We start from the raw sequence: 13,428 nt of genomic DNA, 5'->3' as shown, positions 1-13,428 counted from the left end.
AATCGAACAGATTGAGCTCACTAATAATGTGACTGTATAGATCAGGAGTCAAAAAGTATTTCCTGTCAAGATGACACAATAAGTACTTTCCACCTTGCGAGCCACAGTCTCTGTTGCTTCAGATATCCTAGTACAAATGCAGCCACGTATAATACCCTTATAAATAAATGGGAGTGTCTGGGGTCTACAGAAGCATCAGTTACAAAACCAACAGTATCTTAGATTTGGATCATGGCAGATATTTACTACTCTATTGTGTAGGTAATTCAAGGTCCACTTATATTTACAGATGATGGTAGAAATGAAGAAAAAGAAAGATTTTTAGGAACTCCAGAGAATACTATAAGTTCTAAAGAACTCACTTCATGGACTTCAGAGATGGCTCAACACTTAAGAGCAGTCTACCTCTTCTAGAGGACACAGGTTCAGTTCCCAGCACCCATACTGGGCACTGGTCAACAGGCTGTATCTCCAAATCTAAGAGATCTGACACCCTCGTCTGGCATCTGTGAGTGCCTGCACTGTGTCTGTGGAGACACAACATGTACAGATAATTTCAAAATAATAGAAATAAATCATTTTAAAGTAACTTACTTTATTTCCATACAGTATTTTAAAGTTTCTAATACTTTCGATTGTTTTACATAAGCTCTTTAAATTCTGTTCTTGTTAATCACTATGTTTTCTAACTGGTTATGGCTGGGTGGGAGGAAAATGATTTATTCATATTTGGCAATTACATCTGGCTCACTTATTTAACTCTAATGTTTGATTAGAGTTAAAATTGATTGAATTAGATTTTCTGGGTGAATGGAGATATACACTTCAAATTCTGATAGTTTCTGATGTTCATACATTTAATTTAGGTTTTTTTTGTTCAAATACACTGGTTAGAAACCTCAGAATAATGACAATTGAGCAGTAAAAGTAATTAAACTTTTCTTCGATTTAAACATTTAGTTTTCCTCTTTTAAAATAGAAAGTGAATTATTAACATTTCCAAAAAAAATAACTTTTTTGGCTTTTGCTTTTTTCCCCCTTCTGATTCTGCTTTTGATATAAAGCAATGCCAAGGACTCAAATTCATTACATGCCAGGACTTTAGATTGAAGCCTTAATGCTAGTGACTGTAGCATATTATAAATTCTGGCACTGAATCAATTTAATTAATTTGCTGAAGGGCATATAAAACTCTTAGGTTGTGATAAAATATGAAAACCTCATTTCTATACCAGCCACTAGTAAGGCATATGGATTTTGGCTCAAACAAATTATTGGGGACCATGGGATAATGTGGAGTCAATTAGCATGGCCATTAGAATGGCCAGCTTCTGCATCCTGAATAAGGCAGGACTTCATTTTGAAGCAGACTCATATTGTAGATGAAGTTCCTTCTGCAAACGCTAAGTGCCCATTTTTAAACAACTGCCTTTCCATTTTAGGCTCTGTGATTCTGGGCCTTGAACTCTACAAACACATTTCTCCTTTCCCAGCTGATTCCTGATAGGGTCTGTCATTAGGAAGTACCAGCACCAGGCCTCAAAGCCAGAAAAGGCAGTAGGGACTTGTCTTTTCCTGTTTCCCGTCTGCTTCCCACGGCCTTCTTGTTAGATTATGGCTCCTGTCATCCTCACCCCAGCCTCACACCTTTCTTTTGGCAGTGGCCAGGTCTTCCTAGTGAGCAGTTGGATTTAATTTTCACTTTCCAACCTATGCATTAGGTGTGCCATTGTCTTTCATCATCACCCTGAGACACCAGCACTCATTAAATGGGGTGCCTTTTTCTGGGCTTAGAGTTCTACCACCATGGACCTACATAATTTTATAACCTAACCTTTTCCCCTTGTTTCTCCAGGGATGACAGCTCTGTCCTGCAGTTGCTAACTCTATTACATCTTAGGGCTTTCTGTTTCAGCCTTTAGACACATCTAACGATTCCTTATATTAAGTTCTTTCTGTTAAAATTACCAATTTGACTTCTGTCTCTCAACTGGACTCTGAATTCATCCTTGCAGACAAATACTTCTTGGCTTGTTTTATGGATTCTTGTAATTTTTTCTGACATAGCCTCTCTCTTTTATTTTTTAAGAACAAAAGGCTATAGCCAGGGTTCATAAATTATCATTGTTTAAGATATGTACACACATATGTATCTTTATGCTTTTTAATGAATTGTTTCTGCTTATGTCTTGCCAATGCTATTAAGATTATTCTGCTTTTTTTGAGACCCAAAACTAAGAAGATATTTTATGAGGTAGCTACTTTTATTAGCAGTGGGAAAACAAAATGACTTGGAAAGCTAACAAGCATCCAAATTTTTGGAATATGAATCTCAAAGACCACTTTCACCAATGTATAAACTTTTTCTATCGGAAAATGTTATTCAAAGAGAACATTCTTGAGACATAACATTTTATATTAGAAATGAAGAAGGTGATGTGTGAAAAGTGAATTCCTTTTACCCTGTGGAAATAAGAGATCAGACAGATACATATATCATTGTCAATATAGCTAATAATTAATATGTGGAGGAAATCACCTTTGTGTGAAAAAGAAAGTCTTTTCCTCTCAAGGGATTAGAAATGCGGATAAGTCATTGAAAAATATCTCTATTAAGATGGATGAAAGCAAAACATCAGTACCCTGGTAGGGCTTTCCAACTTGCCCCAGGCACAGAGACACAGGATGAAACTTGAAAGTAATAAACTTAACACTTATAAATACTTGTCGCTGCGGGCAGTCAATACATATAACAAGTTTAAGTTCCTATAGAGAAGTCCAACCCATTTAAATTGAAGGTAGACGAGAAATTTTTCTCTGTTCACCTGAGTTTGTGGACCTAATACCTTCTACTCTTCTCTTCAATATTATGAAGCTTTTAAGTGTTGGATAGAAAGGAGACAAAAATAGAAGACCCTCATCACCTTTATGTTCTGAAGTAAATAATATAATTCACCTTATACTTACTAATTCCTAGTTCAATTAAACAATTTCTTGATTATATATGAGAGATATGTAATATGTATATAAAGACAGACGATAGATGATAGATAGATAGATAGATAGATAGATAGATAGATAGATAGATAGATATTGTGTGCATAGAGAAAGATTCTATTTTCTGTCTTTCTGTCAGTCCACTCATTCATGTATCCCACCTACATATCAAGCTGAACATCAAATAGCAATAAAGAAACAAACTGCTTGAACTGTTTGCCTTCATCTCTTTACTCTTTGCTTGTGGTTCCAGAAGTAGAGAGGGGAAAGAAAGTAAAAACAGCATGAAAACACAACTATTTTATGAAAAGTGTTTCAGAGCACTCTATCCTTCACCTCAGGAGCCACTATTAAGATATGAGTGAAAGGGAGAAAATATATTTTAAAAAAAACTCAAATGTTTTCCTCTTTGTAAACTTTAGGTCGTGCATTTAATCATGTTTGGATAGCCTTCCACCAACCACTTCTCTACCTGGATAATGATTTTATATATCAAAATTCTATCCACCCTGAACCATTTTCCTGTGTTCCAGTGGTGCCCTCTTGTAACATATTTTTTTCTTATAGTACGGTGGTCCCTGTAAGAGTTCTGTTAGTAACTCTAGAACAAGGCAACAATCTTTGCTGAATTGACTTCATATCTGACATGCCCACTGAATGTCTGGTGTATAATATCTATTCTCATAAGTATGTGCTATTCTGAAAAAGTTTGTTGGCAAGTCAGAGATAAAACATGAACACATGTGAAGCGCATCAGAGTTTTCAGCTGTTTTACATACCTCTGTCCTTTGCCCCCAGCTATATTTAAAAGCACAGGATGGCAGGACCTATATGTGGTCTTTTTTTTATAATTCAACAATTTTCTTCCTTCTTGCCACTGCTTACATAGTGTCTTCTTCAAGAATATCTGTTGTCAGTGATTTTTCTTTGAGACAACCTTGTTTTAAACTTTTCCCAGTCATACCCAAAGATGAACAGTTTCACTTAAACAAATGCCTTACATTGTATCAGGAGACAGGCTGTTCAAAATTCTCATCCGATGGTCAAAGTCTTTATTCATTCTTCCTTTTGAATTTCAACAGGTTTCCAGAAACACCAATATTCTTTTTGGGAATATAACCCAGTCCTCACTGCAGTTCCAAAGAGCCAATGTGTGCATCAAACAGGCCCTTAAATGTTGAGAAGTTACAGAAATGCAATATGTTTGGGACAATCAACATTTCTTACATTTATGTACACAAAAGAGTTCAGAAAGACCCCTATATTTCCTTTGCCTGCAGGTGGGTTTTCTCCTGATTTCCTGTTTTCAAATCAGTGTGATCAGTCAGTGCTTTCCCAGGAAAGAGCTGGAAACACTGCAGCCAGAATAAATAATGACAGATTCTCAAGAGACAAGTAGAAACATGAGACCGCCATGGCCTCCTTTATGCTTCTTAACAGGTTATGCTGCAAGCATGTGGCACAGTCAGTCCCAGAGGAAACATTTTTTTTTTGTCAAATGTTCACCCGTAAATTCAAACCTAACCATTTTTATCTCAGAAAGGAGAAAACAGGTCTAAAACACAGCCTTGAATAACAATGTAAGGAATATAAAATTTATGCATGGGAAAACTGATTTGAAATTCATTTGGTTGTTCTCTTAATCCTCTGATTCAGTTGTAAAGAGGATGATACAAAAATATTTTCTGAGGAAAATATTTTCGTGAAAGACAAACTGCCCTGATTTCATCTTGAAGCACAAAAATACAGTTAAACTGTAGAGATTGTGTGTGTGTGTGTGTGTGTGTGTGTGTGTGTGTGTGTGTGTGTGTGTGTGGTGTTTGTATCCACACCAAGCTCAAACCCATAAAAATATCTGGTTTTTGAAAATAAAGTAATACTGTTATATATGTAACCACCCTAAAGTTCTGCACTTTTATTGAAGTGCTTGGTTCTTTTAGGCTTATCCACATTTATATAAACAAACCTAAATCATAACTTTTCAGTTTTTATCTCTTCTGAATTCCATAGTTATTCATTGTCACTAAGAAACACAAGATGATCTTCATTGTTACAATAACTTATCACGTACTTGTCTTCCTATGAACATTGTAAAATCTCCTAGAAATGAAATTATCCAGTCAATGTGCTAATTTGCATCTTTATTAACTATTTCACAAATGTTACCCAAATGCAAGAAAACCAACTCATTTCCCTTAATTTTAAATGACATATTAACTTGGTAACAATTTCATTATTCTGAAGATACTATTTCAGTGTTACTTGTCTATATTATATATTGATGCTAGAAATCTAACTCTATGTTATTGTTAGTTGGTATTGTGAATAATTTGTTTTCTTTTTAGTTGGTTTTTAAACATATTCTCTTTGTTACTTTGCCTGAAGCTTTTCTAGATATGTTTGAATGTGGGAATATATTTGTTTATTCCATTTTGGGTATTATAGCTTTTTTATTCTGAGGAATCATAGTCCTTGAATCATTATGAAAAATTTCTCAGCCATTATTCTGAAAATAGTGCCACTTTTTCTATCTCTCAGTGCCTATATCTTCTTCATCTTTCCAGGTTTCTTTGTGAGTACCAGCTTTATATCTATTATTTCTATTATAGAACTTCTGTTTGATTATAGTTTACTGCCTAATTTATGTAATGTGATTTTTTATTTTCAATAACAGTATGCATTTAACTTATAAAGCTTCTATTCAACTGTTTCTAAAGGATCCATGCTTTCATGGTATCTCATCCTTGTTCTGATTTGATTACATCTTTGTCTCTAATTATGCTAAGTATATATTATATAATCTCTAGCATATAGTCTTATGATTTGATGTTCTTTGAATTCTTAGTGCCTTATTTCTTGAGCTTATGGAATATTAACAGACAGTGGATTTCCTTCACAATTATTATCACCAATATATTAAGTTATAATGTACTTATTAATAGTCCTGAATTTTCGCACAGTGGTACAGAACTTTCCTGGTGAGGGTTAGACCTACATTCAGTCCTCAGTACTGCAAAATAAGTAAAACCACCAATAATATATCAGGCAGATTCCTAGTAGGAAATAGGTGCTATATAAAATACAGTAATCATGAGGAGTTTCTGAAGAGCACCCTATATAAAACTTCAGCCAAGGATGGGAAACCCTGAGCTGCCTGTTGCAGTTCCTTAGTCTGCATGGACAAAGAGGGTAGCAACTAGACAAGGAACTTCAGAAGATGTCTGCCTTGGTAGAAAGGGCAGATACCACCTCCTAGTGGACCAACACAGACATAGCTAGGGGAGCAAATACCATGCCTTTGCTTCTCCACTCTGTGTTTTCCTACCTCGACTTGCTGAAGCCAACTAGAAGGCAAAAAGCCAAGTTGGTGTAATAAAAGCCAGCCTGTTGGAGAGCAAAGCAGACTACAGAAGAATACAGAGTAACTCTAGAATGGCAGCTCTAGTTCAAGGTTACTTTATCCATTGGAGAGCTTTGTGCTTAGGAGGAAAATAAATATACCCATACAGAGCAGTTTTATGTTTACTCCTTGAAAGTACTTCAAAGCTCTCCCTGGCACAATCTCAAATTCTTTGCTATGTTTTCAACTCAGGTATTCTTGAGCAAAGCCACGTGAGAAAAAACCCATAGTTATGCAATCTAAAGGGAGACCCAAAGCCCATTGAAGGGTTGAGAAGTTTCTTTATTGCCTTATGCTAGTAGGTAGAGCTTGTCAAGTCTTTCCCCAGATATGTAAACTTTTGGAAATATTGGCTTTGTGCAAAAATTTGAGTACCTACTTGTTGCCTTGTATGAACTGAAAACATTGTCTCTAATTTCTGCATGTATGGTAAAACCCAAATTTTCATCTAAAGCTGAAAATCACCGCTCCCACCAGTCAGTAAGGTGTTTACCATTGTGGCTATAATTTCATGATATTTTTATGTGACATCATTATGTACAATATATAGGGAACCCAAAGGAAAAAAATTAAGTATCACTATCATTTTTGACACTGGTATGGCCTTTCATATGACGGATGGTTATAATCAATACTTATGATGATGCCCTGAAGAATAAAATGAGATATCAAAATGTAGAAGTACTGATATTCTATTACTCAGATTTGATAGGTATTATTTATTATGACTTATATGACATAAAATACCAGCAAATGTTATTTAGTATAAAAAGATAAATAAACAGCAGAATTTATATAAACCTTACTGAAAATACTGTACTGTTTTTGCTACAGAAATACTCTGGTTATCTTGTGGGAAAGTATTGAAAACCTTGCCAACCTGAAGATGACTTTAATATTTTTCTTTTTTAAGATTAATGTTCTAGTTTTTTGGGAAACAAGGAAATTGAAAATGATTACAAGTGACTTTCAGCAGTTGGCTACTTAGCTGACTTAAAATTGGTGCAGCAATGTGTCTTTTTAACTCACACATTTAACAAAGCACACAAAAGTAAGTAATTTATCAAAGAGATTTATATTGAGAGAGCATTTTCAAATAAACGTTCCAAAAAATGTCCTGAACTATGCAATTTCATTACCAAAAATAAACATGTCACTTATAAAAGTATCATATTTATGTATAGGAAAACTATGAAATTGAATACTTGAAACTGAAACAATATATAAAATACAAAAGTTCACTATATTTATTTTTTCTTTTGTAGTGTTTGAGATGTAACCCAGCACTCTTAAATACCATTCAATTACTTGGTGATACTCTCAGCTCTGCCTTACTGACTTCTGAGCCCATTGAAATATATTTCAAAATAGGACAAGGGATGTAGCTTTGTTAGTAGAGTGCTTTCCATTCGTGAAAGTCTTCACTTCTATTGTCAGTACTATATAATGCAGGCATGAAATAATATACTTATAATCCCAGCACTTACGAGATGCAAGCAAGAAATCAAAATTTAGACTTATCCATGACTACATAGCAATTTTAAGGCTAGCCTGAGACATATAAGACTCAGTCTCAAAGTGAATATAAATCCACCCCACAACAATAGAAACAAAATCGATCTATTAAATATCTAAACTTTGATGTTGATAAGAATCATTGATATAGATCATGAAAAATGGAGATAATAAGCTATATCAATAAAAAGTTTAGAATAGATAACTCTTGGCTTCCCTACAGGAACAGATGGTAATAACCTGTTACTATAGACAGCGCAACCTTTGGTCACAAGAAATCCTGCTGGAACTGGTCTGAAAACTTCCTTCCTTCTTGTTAAACCTCTTAACACAGGAAAGCGGAATGCAGATTGCTAGGGAGAAAGTTAGTACCAACATTCTTAGCTATGGGCCCTGTGTGTAACAATATTGATTGGCGAGAGAAAACGAGCCCACCAGTGCAACAGTGGTGGGTAAGCAACTGCTTTCTGATTGGATCTGGTGCCTGGTCTGAAAACTTATTGTCCAATACTGTAAGGCAGTAAAAGGTCTGTGGTTGGAGTAGTCTTAAGCTCTATTGGGAAGACTCACTGCTGTTCTTTTGCTAAATGGACAGAAAACGCCTTTCAAATTGCATTGTAAATAATTATGTTTATGCCCATAGTACAGTGCTATAGTCAACTTTGATCAGAGAAGTTTCTTTTTGCAATGGCCAGCAGCGACTGCTGAGACTCAAATCTGAACAAAGTACAGTATATAAATGATTCTTGAATGCCCATTCATATAGGAGATATCTATGTCTCCTCCTCCAAGACTCAGAAAGCATCAAGGAAGAAGGGGCAGAAAGAATGTAATTGATACAGAAAGTCAGAGGAGAGGTGTGAAACACTGGCCTCTGGGCAGGATGTGGCTGCTTCCATCTTGAACTCACAACAGCTGTAATTACCTGCATCAGATCCTCAGAACACTGAGCACTTGTCATCATACTGTCATGGAAGGAGGAGGGGTACATGCGATCCTACCCTCCCATATAATGATTCATATATAGTTAAGGTTGATGTGAGGGAGGACATTTTATTCAGTGTTATAACCATTCATAAGATGTCCATTCTTAATGAAACTCATTGGACTTGAAAGTAGGAGGAGAGCTGGGAGTAGGCTAGTAGGAATGAAAAGACAATAGAAGGTCCCAGGGAATGACTTTGACCACAATATATTATGCACATGTATTGAAATATCATGATGAAACCCATTATTATGTATAATTAATGTATGCTAATATCAATCTTTAAAAGTTGAGCATAAGTGATTATATGGTTTTCAAAAATAAGAATCAGTATCAACAGGCCATGCAGCACTTCTTATAAAATCTAGTGAAGGTTATCGGAGCTCAGAGGCTGGATATATTACCCTCTTGATGGAACACCCACCAGGTGGTTTTATTTTTTATTTAAAGAAAAGAAATTATTGAAGATTTGAAAAACAACTCCTACAAGATTGACTTTTACCATAAAACCATAGCTACATGATACATTATGCCTATATTGTTAAAATGTGCATTAGACACAAATACAAAGCCATGAAAACAAGCCACCGTTCCTTAATAATTGAAGAAAGATAAAATGCCTAAGGAACAACCTGTATGACTTGCAAAGCATGTGCTCTTTACACACTATTTTTTAAAAAGAGCACAGATGGATGAGTGTCCAGTTATATACACTGAAGTGAACCTTTGGCACTAGGAATCAGAGCGTTTTGTCATAGAGCATCAACACATATTATAAAACTGTGCAGTGCCAAAAGAACATAACCACTGGCATTCGCAAGCAGCTTTGTCAACTGGGCAATAAAACACTCTAAAGCATGTCTCTGTTGTCCACCACTGAATACACAGTGAAATGAAATGAAATGAAAAATGAAAGAAAAAAAGGAGCAGTGACTCCTCCTATTTTCTCTGTTTAAAATAAAACAGAAAACAAACATCAATTCTTTCACACACTAACAGTCTTCAGAGTACATCATTTGTACAAGATAAGGACTAAGAACCTAATTGTTAACAGAGATCCAAGCATGAGAGAGAGAGGAGTCGGGGGAGAGAGTGGGAGAGAGAGAGAGAGAGAGAGAGAGAGAGAGAGAGAGAGAGAGAGAGAGAGAGAGAGAGAGAGAGAGAGAGAGAGGGCACTCCTCACGGCTTTCCCATAGTACTCGGGAGAAGCCACTTCGTAATCAAGGGCACTGAGCAAAGTTGCAGACGTTTTCGCCAGGTACTTGAGGAAATCATGTTGATAGTGCAGTAATAAAGCAAGGCTTTTCTCATCTAGAGGTGTATAGGCCAACATCACTCCAATTTGCACAAATAATCTCAGTAAATGTGGCACTCCATACACCCGGGACATGGGTGCATGGGGTAATCCGTGAAAATTTCAGCATACTGTGGTCTCTCAAATTTGCAGTCACAGAGTGCCCAGCATCACATTGAAGTACTCCTTTATCCCTGCCACAATCTCATTAATAGCATACTCCTTATTATCCGTATTTCCTCGAGATTTCTTATAATTTGCATACTCCTCCAAAATGGAATCCACATTCTCCTTGGTGGAAGATTTTAAAAAGTTGCTTTTGTCTGGTGATCAAGTCCCAGGCATCCACAAGCCATGCTTTCGGCTCTCCAGGAATCTTTACTTGAACTTCAACTCTGTTCATGAATATTTCTTCATTTTCAACTCTAGAGCCCACCTAGAAAAGAAAAAGTTCTTTTCTTCCTAGGAGGCTGAGGCATCTCATTGGTACTGCCTCCATCTCCATTTCCAGGTGTTTCCTGTTGGTTCTTTTTTATTTTCACTTCAACATTTTTCTGTTGCAGGCCAGATGTCTTTTTTTTTCCTGGAGCAGCCCCTCTCATCCTGTCCTCTGCATATTGTCCTTGATTGGCCTGTTGAAGTTCTTGCTCTTTCTGCAAATTGGTGTCCAGGTATTTGAGTATTCTGCACTCGGGAACCCATTCATGCCCACTGGAGGTAAGGAGGGGGTGGGACCCACCACGTGTAATTTAGGGTCACCATTTAGAGGAACTTGATAGCTTCTCTTTTAAGATCAGGGTCACCAGGATAAATAGAAACATTCTTGCCTTCCATCCAATTATGAAGAAATGTGTTAGCACTAGCCTGCTTTAGCGTTTTCCAGTCCTCCTACACAGTTGCTGAGCATAGACAGATATTTGCCCTACCCCTAGTCTATCAACCGGAAGCCTAAGTTAGACTACACATTGTTCGCCTAACTATGCAGAGGGAAGTCTAAAGGAAGGGAAATCTAACTTTACAGAGACTTTTCTCAAGTATAGTTTTTTTTCAGACACTTTCTTCTCAAGTGCTTGGTCTACAGTCAAAGGTCATTCAGAAAATAAAAGCCAATGTCTAGGTAAAACGCTTTCTACATTTTAGGCAAATATTCTTTCATAGCATATTAGACGACTTTCTCAATCCTTAGCCAAAAGAAACACTGCTGCCACAGTTGAAGAAGTCACTTCTCCTGGGAAAATATTCTATTTGGTGCTTCAGCCTACAGTTGAATTTTGATTAAATTTTATCCCACAGGCTATGTTCTAATTGGTTCCCATGCATATTTTCTAGCTCTATCTTCATTTTGTTGATGAATGATTTCAACTTTCAATTTAATTATCAAATGTGCTGATATTAAACTTAGAAGGCACACACAAATGAAAGTTTTCAAAATTCTTGGCAACAATCATGTAGTAAAGAGTGATTACCAACCTTTATGAAGGAATATGGTTCCCTAACAGTAAAAAAAATGTAGTAGATTTCTTCAAATGTCTCTTCTACTCTTTCCAGTATGTTTTCAAGTTATGTTTTACATTGTGCATGCACGTAGTGGTGGCATGTGTGGATGGAGGGGTATGTGTGTACATAAATGCAGGTGTCCAGGATGCCAGAGGAAGGTATTGAGTCCACTGTGGCTATAGTTACAGACAATTAGGAGCCACCCAATGTAGATATTTTGAATCAAACTCAATTGTAAAAAGAACTTTTATTTGCCTGTTTCAATTGTTGTCTTAGAGGATTATTGCCTCTGTCTGCTGCTAACCTAGGCCTAGTCCTGCAAGCTTCTGGGCTCTGTACAACCTAACCTAAACCTAGAATGGTTTCAGCTTCTGAGACTTACTGCTGAATGAGCTCACCCTTTCTTGTTCTTACTGAGCTCAGGCTGCCTGGTGCAAGTTCAGCTGTTTAGCTCAAACTCCTCTCCCAGCTGATTTATTTAGTCTGGCTTCTCTCTTGGCTTCTGAATTACTCTTCTTGGCTTCAAACTAACTCCAGCTATCTTTTCTAATCTTCTGGATCTTTCTCATTCTCTGGTTCATTCTGTCTTCACCTGTGTCTAGCTTGTTCTCTCGTTCAACCTCTCTCTGTAAAACTCTCGGTTAAAACTGCCACCTCTCACCCTCTGCATTGCCCCTTAAACAGCTTCCCTTTCTCTTCTTTGTTAACAGGAGAGTTGGGCATATATCCTATTCTGTCAAAATCTTCTCTGACTCATCACCTTTCCTGCCACTCAATTAAATATCACTTTCAAACGTGTGTTCTTCCTTCTACAAACCAGCTTTACCTTCACTGTTTAGGAGAAAAGGTGTGTATCACCAAGCCTAGACCTAAGTTTTCTTTTTTTCTTTTTTTTTATTAATTTATTCTTTTTACATCTCAATGGTTATCCCATCCCTTGTATCCTCCCATTCTTCCCTCCCTCCCATTTCCCCCTTACTCCCCTCCCCTATGACTGTTCCTGAGGGGGATTTCCTCCCCCTGTATATGCTCATAGGGTATCAAGTCTCTTCTTGGTAACCTGCTATCCTTCCTCTGAGTGCCACCAGGTCTCCCCCTCCAGCGGACATGGTCAAACTTAAACTTGCTCTATACCAGGCTGGCCTTGAACTCGGATCTTCTTGCCTCTGTCTTCTGGATTAAAAGCCTGTTTACATTCCAGCTGGACCACACAGAACTAGAAAGTCTTTGAATATGATCTCTTGCCAGAACAGCCATGTATTGAGTTAAAGTTCCTCTACACTCACGTCCTCTGCAAGAGCAGTATGCACACCTGACTCTTATTTGCCTCCCCAGACTCTCCTTAGTGTTTTTAAAGATGCTTTGTGACATCTGTTTTTTGAAAAGTAAATATATTTAAAGTTATGCCTGCAGCATTTGTTTCATTCTTAAGATAATCAGTGGTAAATGAAAGTATATAAAATAAAGATGTAAAGTTGAATCAAGGGACAGATAAACTTATGTTGTATTTTCCTCTGTCAAAGATAGTATAGTATTGAGCTAACTTCTTAGCACGTCATTACTGTATGATAGGAACTAACAGAGGGATCACGTATTATATAATGCTTGCTATTGATAGAAGTAAATGTTTGAACTCAGGTATATAAATTACATATTTATAATTTTGGCTGTTGTCAGCCAAAAAGAAAACCTTGTAGTGATGTCTATCCCTGAAATTAAGTGACTGGTAGGCTCATAATA

At 36.6% G+C, this 13,428-nt stretch overlaps 1 pseudogene across 1 annotated transcript; it reads right to left on the bottom strand.

Moving 5' to 3' along the window:
- Window positions 1-358: 358 nt before the first annotated feature.
- Window positions 359-10,793, bottom strand: LOC311601252 (mortality factor 4-like protein 1; annotated as a pseudogene). Its single transcript has 3 exons — window positions 10,081-10,793; window positions 6,323-6,381; window positions 359-527 (listed from the first exon to the last, which is right to left on the bottom strand). The product of its transcript is annotated as a mortality factor 4-like protein 1 (transcript).
- Between the last annotated feature and the right edge of the window lie 2,635 nt (window positions 10,794-13,428).

The sequence above is a fragment of the Acomys minous genome (genome assembly GCF_964271855.1).
Source record: "Acomys minous genome assembly, chromosome: 7".
Lineage (NCBI taxonomy): Eukaryota > Metazoa > Chordata > Mammalia > Rodentia > Muridae > Acomys > Acomys minous.
This window is presented reverse-complemented; position numbering and strand designations above follow the sequence as displayed.